Here is a 12,578-nt window from a genome sequence, read left to right as displayed (position 1 = left end):
CCCCTGGGTGGTGCATCAGCCATTAAAATGAAAAGCATCCCCAGGGAACTGCAGAATGAATCACAGCTCAGGGGATTTTTCCCCACTTGAAAAGGAACCTGTCTGGGAGCGAATCTGGCTCGACGTTCATCACTTGTGAGCAATCCCATTTGAACAGGTTTTGTTACAAAATCAGCCATTTTGTCAAAATTAACAAGATTCCTGCATTGTGAAAAACACCCAGCGGAGTTGGTGAAAAATGTCACTGAAAAATTCTCCCACCTGTGTCTGGTGTGATTGGTTCAGTGCCATAGCCAGTGCCTGGTGCAGACTGGGGCAGGAGTGAAAGCAAGTTCTCTGGAGCTCAATCCAGATGTGACTGAGGTTTTCATAGATTTAAGCCAGAAGAGGCCATTATGGTAAGCTAGTCCTGCCTGACACAGGCTGTAGAATTTTACCTAGTAATCCAGGCATCAAGGCCACCACTTCAGGTTGAGGTAGAGCACATCTTTTAGAAAGAGAAACCCAATCTTGCTTTAAAGACGTCAACTGGTGGAGAAAACACCACATCCCTGGTGAGGTGATGGTGGTGGGTTGGGGGAAAGCAGCCAGAGGAGAAGGCTGAGGTCATATCAGCCCTTTGATTGAGGGAGTGCATCCACCATAGGCCATCCAAATTGGCAACTTAGGGGTGAATTTTGGCTTCCGGACACAAACTCTAGAATCCCCATGAGACTAGATGTTTTGTGTTTTGGGTGCTTTTGTTTCTGCCACAACTCATACATCACAGTATTGGTGGCTAGAGCCATTTGTTGGGTCCCCATGATTTGCAGGAGCAAGGAATGTAAAAGGGAGTTTCATCTTTTGTTTTTAAGTGTAACCCTTCTGCCAGATGGAGCCAGCAGCAACAAGGGCCGGGTTCAGTATCTAGGGGTTCTTTTTCAACAATACAACACAAAACCGACTCGAGCCCCCACCCACTGACCTGGGACAATGACACACCACCCCCTGGGAGCCTCTAAGGGGCAATACTTCCCCTCTAACAAGCACAGAGTCTGAGTGTAGCAAAAACTTTTAATAAAAGGAGGGAAGTAACTCAGCATTAATTTGGGAAAACACCGCAACTAGGGTTCATAAACATAAACCATAAGCAAAAGACCCACCCCAAGTAAGTTGGGCAGTGTCCTTTTCACTTCAAGTTCTTAAGTCCAGCAACCCAAAAGTTCCTTTAACTTGCCCGTCTCTTTTCTGCACTCCCCTCACAGTTGTTGTCTTTGGCCAGTGCAGCCCCAGAGTTCAGAGGTTCATCCGCAGAGTTCACCTTCCACCCTGGGTGGAATGGGGGGTAAGGAGGCACCTTACATGCTCTGCTGCTCGGGCACTCACTCGTTGCCCCAACGGCCAATTGCCATGCATCTCTGTGGGACTTTGCTCTGGCCCTCTCCACCAGCCATCCTGCTGGCCACTTCTTTCCACCAACCACCCTGCTGGCCGTGCCTCTCCACCAGCTGCCCAGCTGCCCAGGATGTCTTCAGGCCCCCCCACTTAACACACCTCTCAGTGATTTCAGCTGTTAGTGGGGGAGCTTCACTGCTGGTGCACACTAGGCAGTTTCTTGCAATAGAGACACTGTCCCAAAGTAGATCTAATACTTAGACCTAGGTATCACTGATTTCAGCTCTGCAGCATGTAACAAGACTCTCAGCTGAGCCTAAATTAGCTCTTTTATTTTACAGTGGAAAGAGAAAGGGTCAGATGGTTTTTAAGACCCTTAAACAAGGCCCACTCTACCAAGTACCACTATCCCAACCCCCTCTCAATTCATTGGGCTTTGGAACCCATGTCCCCTGCCTAGCGACTGCCATTACGTTGAGGGTGAGTCTCTCCATCCGGATATGTCAGGTACAGTTCTGCTGCCCTCGGTTCACATAACAAGGATAACAATCTAGAGCAACGAGAAGTATTTGTTTCAGAACCTGATATGACAATGAACCCACTTCCTAGCCCAGAGGTGGGCAAACTACGGCCTGCGGGCCACATCCGGCCTGTGGGACTGTCCTGCCTGGCCCCTGAGCTCCCGGCCGGGGAGGCTAGCCCCAATAACAAGGAGACTGGGGATCCAACACCAGCCACAAGTGATCATTTGGGCAAGCAATCCCATCATGCTGAGCACCTAGGCAGGGTGGGTGTGTCCATGCAAACGAGAGCAGCTCCTGAAGTCCTTTTCCATAGCTCACCACTAGATGTCAGGGGAGAGCTCATTCAGACTCTGCTTACATAAATTTGTAGCCCTTCCCCTTGTGAAGACCCTTCAGCGTGTCATTGACACAAAGCAATGTAGACCAGTCACTAAGACTGAAAGGAACAAGCAGCTGGGCCCTATTTCTGCAGCAGGAGGCTGGTGTGGGGAGTGAAATATTCACACACACAGTTCATATGTAAATGGAGTCAGCTAAATGTGGGGTGACCAGGCCCAGAACCTTGACACCAGGCCTGTGCAGAGCAATGTGATCAAGGTGGCCAGGAATCAGTTTTGACTGGTGGAGGTGCAGGATGGTAAACAACACAGTTTTTCAGGCCCGCCTCTCAAAACGCTAAGGCTGGTTCTGCTGAGGGCCCAAGGCCTTGATACTCAATGATCCAACTGAACCCGGCAGGCTGTGACTAGAACAACGAGAAGTATTTGTTTCAGAACCTGAAATGACAATGAACCCACTACCTAGCCCAGCCCGTGGGCCACATCCGGCCCGTGGGACTGTCCTGCCCGGCCCCTGAGCCTCAGTTGCTGCGCTGACAGCGCTCTGGCACGCCGCTCCTGCCTGGCAGCGGGGCAGCGTGCTGGCTCTGGCATGGTAAGGGGGCGGGGTGCGGGGAGTCCCGGGGGGCAGTCAGGGGACAGGGAGTGGTTGGATGGGGCTGAGGTTCTGGCAGGGGGCGGTCAGGGAATCGGGAACAGGGAGGGCTGGATAGGCGTGGGGCCTGTTAGGGAGCGGGGGTGTGGATAGGGGTTGGGGGAGTCAGGGGACAGGGGTTCTGGGGGGGCAGTCGGGACAGGGAGCAGGGAGCGGTTGGATAGGAGTGGGAGTCCCAGGGGGCCTGTCAGGGGGTGGGGGTGTGGATAGGGGTTGGGGCAGTCAGGGCACAGGGAGGAGGGGGGGTTGGATAGGGGGTGGGGTCCCGGGGAGCAGTTAGGGGCAGGGGATCCCGGGAGGCCCCTAACTGCCCCCCAGGGACCCCACCCCCTATAGGGGGCCCTCCATATAGTTCTGCAACCCCGATGTGGCCCTCGTGCCAAAAAGTTTGTCCACCCCTGACCTAGCCCAAGGTCATTGGAAGATTTGCTGAGATTCCCTGCAACTTTATTTGTAACTATGACTCATGTAATCGCTTGGTGTCTGAGCACTAAAGGGGAATTTAAACTGCCTGTATCAGAGATACAACAGCTGGAAGCTGAGATATGACTTGGCTAACAGCAGGGATGAGCGTACCCTTCACTTCAGAAGCATGACTCACATGACAGGATCTTAACTACACAAGAAAGTTGCATTGCTATAGTGTGAGTTGAGAATTTAAACCAATATAGTTAAAGCTGTGCAAAAGGCTGAGGAGACATGCTTATTTCTCGAGCTTGTCAGAAGGCGGAATTTCCATTCCATGGGAAATTCTGAAATTTAAAAAATATAATTCCAAATTGGAACAAAAAGCCAAAATATTGAAATTTCCCATGGAATGAAAAAAATCAAAAAATTTCCATTTGGTATCACTGAAGTGTTTTGTTTCAGTAATGTCAGAACATTGAATTTAGACTTTTATGTTATACTGAAACATTAAATCTAATAGATTATGTGGGGTATGAAATGTAATGTTAAAACAAATGTTTTATTGTAATAAACACTGAAACAAACCATTTTTACTTTATCAGAATGACATGGTTGACATCACTGAAACAAAACAAGAAAGTCAAAATTGTTCCCTTTGAAAATTTCAGTGAAATTTGACATGTTCTTGCAAAATGTTTTGATTTTGACAAACTGCATGTTCAGACCGAATTTTTTCCCCACAAACTACCCATTTTGCTGTAGGATGGGATACTATTAAGCTTAAGTTGATTTGGAACAAGTTTAATTAAACCAATATAAGCCATTCTTACACCAAAATAAAAGTGCGCATACAGCCTTTGGTTTAACACTATCAGTTTAAAGGCCAGTTCATGTTATTTCAGTATAACTTTCTCATGTAAACAGCCCTTAACCCCTTACTGGGATGCATGGTCCTTTACAGCAGCAATGGGTCATGGGGACATATAAAAGGATAGGTAAATATATTTGGTATTTCCCCCTTCTCCCCTCTCCACTGGTCTCTTCAGTGCTTCAGAGTATAATTTCCCCTTTCTTCAAGTCCTTCCCCAGAGGAGGGAGCTTTCCATGAGGCCCCGGCCCGTGGGATGCAGAAAGATATTCTGAACTGGCTGGTGATGAGGGACAAAATGCCCCCACCCTGTTGGCATGTCCACAGTGACCCTGGCTGCTGTCATTTGGGGAGCCTGAGCTGGGGCTTGGGACGGGAACCTGAATCTAGTGCAGAGCATTACTGGTCCACCAAGAAAGAGGCACTCCCAGATATCCGTGTCTGTCTACATGTCGCTCTCAAATAGCCGCACGTCTCAGACATAGCTGTTTCTGCACTGACCTGTAGCGTCATTGTAAAGCCTCTTCCTAAAACTCTCCTATGCTTCCCCTTCCCAGGGCCTCCTTGGGGAATCCTCTCTGATCAAATCAAGACAAAGGGGAAACACTGCACATGAAAGGCTTGATTAGCATCAGTGCCTGATCCCCACCTGTGCCATCGCCTTTTCCTCCCTGATTCAGCACAGTGACTGCTGCAGCCTTTGCAGCCAGAAACCAAAGAAGGGGATTTTCCCTGGGACTGATTTCACTGCTGGACTCAACAGTCTTTGTTAGAACAAAATCCTGAGTCACGTCATGACTGAGACAGCCGAACTGCAATGCACAGAGTTCTGTAGCACCTGAGGTAGCTGCTCACATCTTTAATAGGGAGGTGTGGCCTATGCAAACTGCAGGTATCAGCATGCAATGCTCCAACTTGATCTGAGCAGTGTACAGGGACCTTACAGAGGTCAGAAACAGTTCCCTAAGAAAAAGGCCTCCCCAGCTACTCTAGAGCTGGCATATGGTCTCTGTGTCAGCCCTGCTCCCCACCGCTCACACAGAATGGGTATTGGAGGTGGGAAGTGGGAGGCAGTGAGCAGGGTTAGGGAGGGGGTGTAATTGGTTTGTGCTGCCCTGCATTTATTCCCCACTCCTAGAGGACCATGGAAAATAGACTATATGTTAGAGCAGCCTTTAGGCTGTTCTAACTTATATCAAAGGCTGAGCATGGCCCCAGGATATGGGGAGCACAAAAGTGGTTTGAAGCCACGTTAACCCACCCACCTTAACTCCATCTCTGCCCCAAGCACAGGAACTGAGTAAGCACAAATTGGAGTCACGGAAGGATACCAGCCCCTCAGTCTGAACCACTCAGGTTTTGATGCCTTGTGTAAAGCTGGTTATTTCACTGTAGTTTAGCTTTACTTTCATTTTCTTTGCTTTTCTGCAGCACATTTCATCCAAGGATCTCAAAGCACTCTTCAAACTACATCATTACAAATGATCAATCTAGTTGTGCTGTCCTACACTCTTCTGTAGGATAGGTATAATTCTCCCTATTTTACAGATAGGGACATTGAGTCACGGAGAGGTGATGTGATTTGCCCCAGGTCACCTGCATGTCAATGACTGTCAGAAATAGAACTCAAGTGAGTCCTAGATACAAGTCCTCTGCTCTAACCAGTAAACATACTCCCTTCCTCAGTGGGTTTTAAAACTTGAACTAACTCCCCAAGAAACAGTGGCATCTCCTGTGTGGCTTCTCTGCTATCTCAGAAGCGCAAATAAGTCTGAGTTCATTTGATTTGGTTTGAGAGTTGCTCACTATCCAAATTCTAACAGACAGGCTCATCCTGCTAGTGGAAGATTGCAGCATTGGGCCCTAGATCCAGTAGAAAATAACCTTATGTTCATTCAGGAATCACTGAAGTAACAGCTATGAATGGTACATGACTATGAATGGGAGGAAGGTCAATGCATTTCATTGTGACTTTATTTGCTTATGTGCCTGTGTGAGGCAGGGTCCTAGGGGTGCAGACACCACCCATTTAGGTATATAATGCAGCAGCCCGTGTTTGAACACTGGCTTCCCCTATTTTTATGTGATAGTGTCAAAACTCCCTGCTGCATCCAGTGTTCACACTGTGTCGCACACTTGTACCAGTTCCACTAGGGGATTCCAAAGCAGCACCAGCCGCTGGACTTCCGCAGACGGCCAGGCAGTCCCAGCTGAGCACCAAGGGCTCATTCAGACACGTTCCCAAGTAATGAACTAACCCCACATGACTTGGAGCTGACACGGCAGCCCGGATCCCACCCTGGGGTGTTCCAATGTGCGTGTAAGTGCCACTGATAGTATCAGCATCTTTATGCGGGATCTGGACATCATATCCCTCCCTCTGTGTTTGAAAACTGCCCTGCAATTTGACTGGACTAAGAGGTGAACTCAGAATCCTCATTGCAAACACCTGCTTTTCAGCTCATGAGGACCCCGTTTAATGGTGCGATCTATCAGCCATACGAATCACGTTACCCAGTGCGCCCTATGGCCACTTTGCAGCTTACACTAGTCTCTAGGTGGGTGCTTCAGGCAGGATCAGAGTTGCTGCTGTTTCTTTGACTGCCTGAAAGCCACTTGACATGGGATTTGTTCTACACCCTGTGGACAGATCATTAAACAAAGCGCTGAAGGTGCCTGATAGGCACCCGCCACCAACAGGATGTGCCAAACGAAGGACATGACCATGGTTGTATTGGCACAACCTGCAAGACTTTATCCCGTTGCAGTCCTAATTCCGTGTGCAGACGGATCTTGGCAGTGCAGCGAGGGAAGGGGTCACAGGCCCTGACTTGCATTTTTCCCGGTGAGTGCTCCACCTCTTCTCAAACCTGCTCCTCCCCCGAGGCACCCCCCTGCCCGCCTGCCGCTCTCTCCTCTCTGCCCCCCGAACAGCTGATCGGCTGCCAGCCCTGGGGCTGGAACCAGTGTGGCTGGTGGGTGCTGAGCACACCCTATTTTTTTTCCATGGGTGCTTGAGCCCCAGAACACCCATGGAGTTGGTTGCACGAGGCTGCCATTGCAGCATCCCTCATCTCCACCCTAAGCGAAGAGGCAATGAAACGTTTCTTCCACTCAGCCCAGGAGGTTTCCTTTGCATGTACGCCTGTGACCCAAAACAGAGCTGACAGCCCTCGTTTCACAACAGCCACGGTGAGTGGGAGCTGGTTATTGCAATGCTAATTGGCCTGTGAGCGAGGAAGGAAGGAAAAGGCAGCCAGAGAATGGGCCTTTCTCCTGGTGTCTCTATTTCTGTTGTTAATTTCAGCACAGACGATTGCTCCTAAAATCAGAGATTACCTGGGAAACAAGGCGTGGCATCTCAGCAGCTTTCATTGGCTACACTCTAAAGCAGCAGGGACCAATGGAAAGTGGGGCTCCAGGGCGCGATCCTTGCTGCCCAGTGGAATTCATAGCCTCGAGTGAGGCCCCCAGGTCCCCATACAGTGCCTGGGGAGTCAGTCACTAGGAATGGGATTCACAGAAGCTGGCAAGTGGAGTATGTGCGGGGAGGAGGGGGAATTATCCAGGAGTGAAGTGCAGAGGAAGGAGGAGCAGCCTAAGCTCTGCCCCTCAGAGGTAGCTGGGTGCCTACATCTGGACTGAAGGGAGGCACCTCCCTCTGCTTGGAATTCACAGCCAGGAACCCTCTCCTGGAGTCAGGCTACGGCAGGCCAGAGCCAGGAGCCTAGTGCACGGGTGGCCAACCTGCGCCTGAGAAGGAGCCAGAATTTATCTATGTACATTGCCAAAGAGCCACAGTAATACATCAGCAGCTCCCCATCAGCTCCCCTCGACCTGCCAGCAGCCCTGCTGATCAGCACCTCCCGCTCCTTCCCCATGCTTCCTGCGGCATGCAGGAGGCTCTGGGGGAAGGGGGGGGGAGTGAGGGCGTGGCAGGCTGAGGGAAGGAGTGGGGGCCTTGGGGGAAGGGGTGAAGTAGGGGCAGGGCCTGTGGCAAAGCCAGGGGTTGAGCAGTGAGCACCCCCTGGCACATTGGAAAGTTGGCACCTGTAGCTCCAGCCCCTGAGTTGGTGCCTATACAAGGAGCCGCATATTAATTTCCGAAGAGCCGCATGCGGCCCTGGAGCCACAGGTTGGCCACCCCTGGCCTAGTGGTTCGGGGATTCAGCTGGGAGATGGAAGACCTGGGTACAAAGCCCTATTTTGCCTAGCTTGGAGCAAGGACTTGAACCCTGAACCCAGCTCTCCCCCGTTCTAGGGGAGCACTCAAACACCAGAGTGCTGGGTATTCCGGGCTGGGCTCTCTCAATCTCGCCTGTTGGAGCAGTTCCACTTTGCATAAATAACTATTCATTGAAGCAGGGACTTGAATCTAGTTTTCCCACCTCCCAGGTGAGTGCCCTGGCCACTGGCTATTGAATGAGACCCATACCCAGCCTGCCCCCCAAATTCCTGACCTGCGCATCGGCAACTGTCCTGTGTGTTCAGAGCACGCTGATCGGAGCAGGCCCTGCAGGCAAGATAGGCAGGAGAATGCCTAGGTTCTGAATCCTGCCCGGGCTTTGCCATGAATAAGGGCACTGAGCAGTTCAGTGGCATCAGGACTCAGGGCTTGGCCACGTGATGTGGCAGTGCACATCAGAGCGGTGCAATTTCTACCTGTGGCATGCTGTTTGGCCTGTGTAGAACTTGCTAATCTCGGGTGCTTTTTCCACATGCTCACCAGTGGAAATGTAAGTGCATAGGGGACTTTACTGGCTGGATGTAGGTGCCTACAGGATTAGGTGATAGCTGAACAGGGGTTTAGAGGATATCAGTGGCACCTAAATGTTGGACTTAGGCACCTATCTGCTTTTTAGGTGCCTAAATCACTTTGGGTCTGTCTACACATCAACTAGACACCTGTGGCTCACCCGTGCCAGCCGACTTAGGCTCAGGGGACGCAGGCTGCAGGGCTGTTTCATTGCTATGTGGACATCTGGGCTTGGGCTAGAGCCCGGGGTTTAGGACCCTGTGCAGGAGGAGAGTCCCAGAGCTCAGGCTTTAGCTGGAGTCCAGACATCTACACTGCAATGAGACAGCCCTACAGCCCGAGCCCCGCGAGCCATAGGCGCCGACTCTCTAGGGGCTCCAGGGCTGGAGCACCCATGGGAAAAAATGGGGGAGCAGCTAGCCTCCCCCACCCCACAGCGCCTCCTTCCCACCGGTGGCCCTGCCGATCAACTCCTCTCAGCGCCTCCTGTCCGCCGCGATCAGCTATTCCACGGCATGCAGGAGGTGCTGGGGGGGGGGAGGGAGGAGGACCGAGGGCCAGGCATTCTCAGGGTTGAGGGCAGGAAGAGGTGGGACGGGGTTGCGGGCTTGGGGGAAGAGGTAGAGTGGGGTGGGGTGAGGCAAAGTCCCTGTGTGAGGAAAGGTCCAGATCAGACTGGACCTGGGCACAACCAAAATCCTGTGATCCTTTGGGTTTCATTTGAATCCACTGTACACCATTTTGACACTCCAAGTTGTAATGATTCCCAGAAACTCTGCCATCTTCCGGCTCACCATCCAAACAGAGGCTCATGGCATGGTGTGCACAAAGGCCTGCAACTGCCGAAGGGTCATGTGGGTGCTGGCAAGATTTCAACCACATTTCTGCCTCAATCGTTGGGGTTTTAATTGCCTTTTCCTTCCAAAATGACATCTGCAATCAGAGCTGAAATCTCCCATGCAGCTGCCCACGCCAGCAACTCTCTAGGCGACCCCTTCCACCTCGTCTCCACAAAACCTTTAAACCCCAGCCTCCTATCAGTGGGGCATTTATGAAAATTACAGTGCCCCGCACCTCCCAGTACTGAAACCCAACCAACAGAACTCCTTCCCGAAACCAACAAGACCCTTGCTCAGTCCCATCACTTTCCATTGCTCCCTCACCCACCTTTCATCCCTCTGCATTTTGTCTGCTCGGCTTGTAAGCTCCTTGCCATCACACGAGGCTCGTTGCCGGTGCCCCTGAAATAAGCCACATGGTGTTAATATGTTGAATTGGCCTTTCTCAATGTTTTCTTCAGCTTGCTGTTTGTCGCTAGAAGCAGTGACAGCAGCAGTCAGAGAGGAGAGGAGGAGGAGGAGGAGTCGTAGGGGGACAGCACAGGGAGGATGGAGAAGAAACGGGGCAAAGAGGAGGTAAGGCTAGATGAGATGGAGGCAGGAAGCAGTTTACCACGTCACAAGAGTGGGAGAGGAAAGGTGTGACATACCATGGTACAACCCAGACTAGTGAGTAGCTGTGTCACCCCTGCCTTCTGACCTGGGATGCCCTTTATAATCCTTTACTGCTGTAGCCTCCAGCCTGGACTTCTCCCAAACAATCTCCAGCATGCAAGTCACTCCCAGCTACATCTGGGTGTGCTGCAACCAGCCAGCTACACCTTGGCTCTTATCAGTCTGAGTTATACTGCAGAGTGACCACAACACACTCCCACTCCTAGATTTGCCTCACCCCTCTCCTGGACAATGCAGGTTTATATAAAGTCTGTTCTTGCTTTAGTAGAAATAATCTGTACCCTGCCAGTCCTTAGGCAGGGTGACGACATCAGCCCTCCCCGCCCCCTCCCTGGGCTATCTGCACAGCAATCTCTCTCTCTCTCTCTCACACACACACACACACACACACACACACACACACACACACACACACACACACACACACACACACACACACACACACACACACACACACACACACAGAGAGAGCGAGAGAGCGAGAGACACCTGCCTCTATGTTCAACAGCACGAGCATTCTACATTAATGGTTTGCTTTGTGTCCCGGAGCAGATCAGCACCGCACGCAAGGGCTGTCAGAAACAGTGCTTTGAAACGGGAGGGGCGCATGTCTCCAGGGCAGCAGAGTTCAAAACAATGAGCAGAGCAGTCACTTGAGGCATTATGGGAAAGCTCCAGAGGCCAATCACAGCACAGAAAGCAATCGAGTGTCTACTCTGGCAATAGAGCGCTGGAGTCTCTGTGCAAATAGCCTTTTGACTTTTGTCAAGGTGGTTTTTTTGCAGCGCTGCAACTGAGGAGTTTCTGCGCACAACGTGTCTTGGCAGTGTGCACACGTCTGCAGTTTGAGCGCAAAAAGCTGCTTTACTGCACAGAAACTTACCTGTGTAGACAAGCCCTAAGTTTACTTCTTAAGTGCAGTTTAAGCAGAGCACACATTCCTTTGTTTGAGACAAACCTGTTTGCCAGCCTCAGTTTGGAACATGTGTTTACAACACCATAGAGGGGAATCGTAAAACTTCACATACAATATTGCTGAATGCATTTTATCAAGACAATAATGACCAGCAAATTATGAGTTTTCAAATGATACCTGACCAGGCATACTTTGTACAGAGATTATTACAATAGCGTATAGGGTGGACACAGGGTACATTCTGTCACAGTTGGGGAGATGGACATTGGGGCAAAGTTTAAGGGGAAAGGCTGGGAGAGATGTTTGTCCTAAACCCTAGCTCCTTTCCCTGAAGGCTGCACCTATCTCCCTTATAGCAGGGTGGGTTAACGAGCTAACTGCACCAGTGAGTTAGCAGAACCCACTTGCCCTTTTCTAGCCAGAGCAGCATGGCTAACAGGGAGGGGTGTTTCACGCAAACTTTGGCCTAACTTTGAAAACTGTGGCCAGGAAAATTAAAGACTCATCTGTTCCATTACTTTTCATGTTTGCATGAGAGACCAAGAACGTTTGCTTCCTTCACTCTCCACCTTGATCTGCCAACAGACCCACCGGCTCAGCCATTAATCTAGTACAGACAATTGAGTCTCTTTAAATCATTAGTGCCAACGCTAGCTTTAATGGTGTAATTGATGGTTTTGTCACTCTGTCATGAAGAGGGGCAGGACCCAGTGCATGACACCGGCAATTGGCCTTGGCTGGCTCAGAACATGATTAGAGACCTGTACACCAAATCAACTTACATTTCTTCCTATTTATTTCCACTTCCAAAGATCTCACATTCTTTAGTGCTTTCCACGACCTTCCTTTGTGATCATCTCACTGGAGTGACAGTGGACTTAAAAACAAGCCCAGTGTAGCCCCATCGACTTCAGTGGAGCTACGCCAATCTATCCTAGATGAGGATGTTGTGGCAGTGACCTAGTGCTGACCCTGGTCTCAGGAGACTGAGGTTCTATTCCTGGCTTTGGCCGGCCAGGTGCTCTTGGGCAAGTCACTTCACCTCTCCATGCCTCAGTTTCCCCATCAATAAAATTGAGATAATGATGCCACCCTCCTTGGTAATGCACTTTGAGCTCTACTGATGAAAAGTGCTGTATATGAGCTAGGGATTATCAGAATAACTCACTGGGCTGAAACAACAAGGAGTCTGGTGGCACCTTAAAGACTAACAGATTTATTTGGG

General features: G+C 50.6%; 1 protein-coding gene across 3 annotated transcripts in view; it reads left to right on the top strand.

Moving 5' to 3' along the window:
* LOC101944693 (bMERB domain-containing protein 1-like) overlaps positions 1-12,578 on the top strand; it is a 61,420-nt gene that overhangs the window by 20,258 nt on the left and 28,584 nt on the right. The gene's annotated exons all lie outside the window — the stretch shown is intronic.

The sequence above is a fragment of the Chrysemys picta genome, chromosome 12 (assembly GCF_011386835.1).
Source record: "Chrysemys picta bellii isolate R12L10 chromosome 12, ASM1138683v2, whole genome shotgun sequence".
In the NCBI taxonomy this organism is placed as follows: Eukaryota; Metazoa; Chordata; order Testudines; family Emydidae; genus Chrysemys; species Chrysemys picta.
The sequence above is the reverse complement of the archived record's forward strand: the minus strand, read 5'-3'. Positions and strand labels throughout refer to the sequence as shown.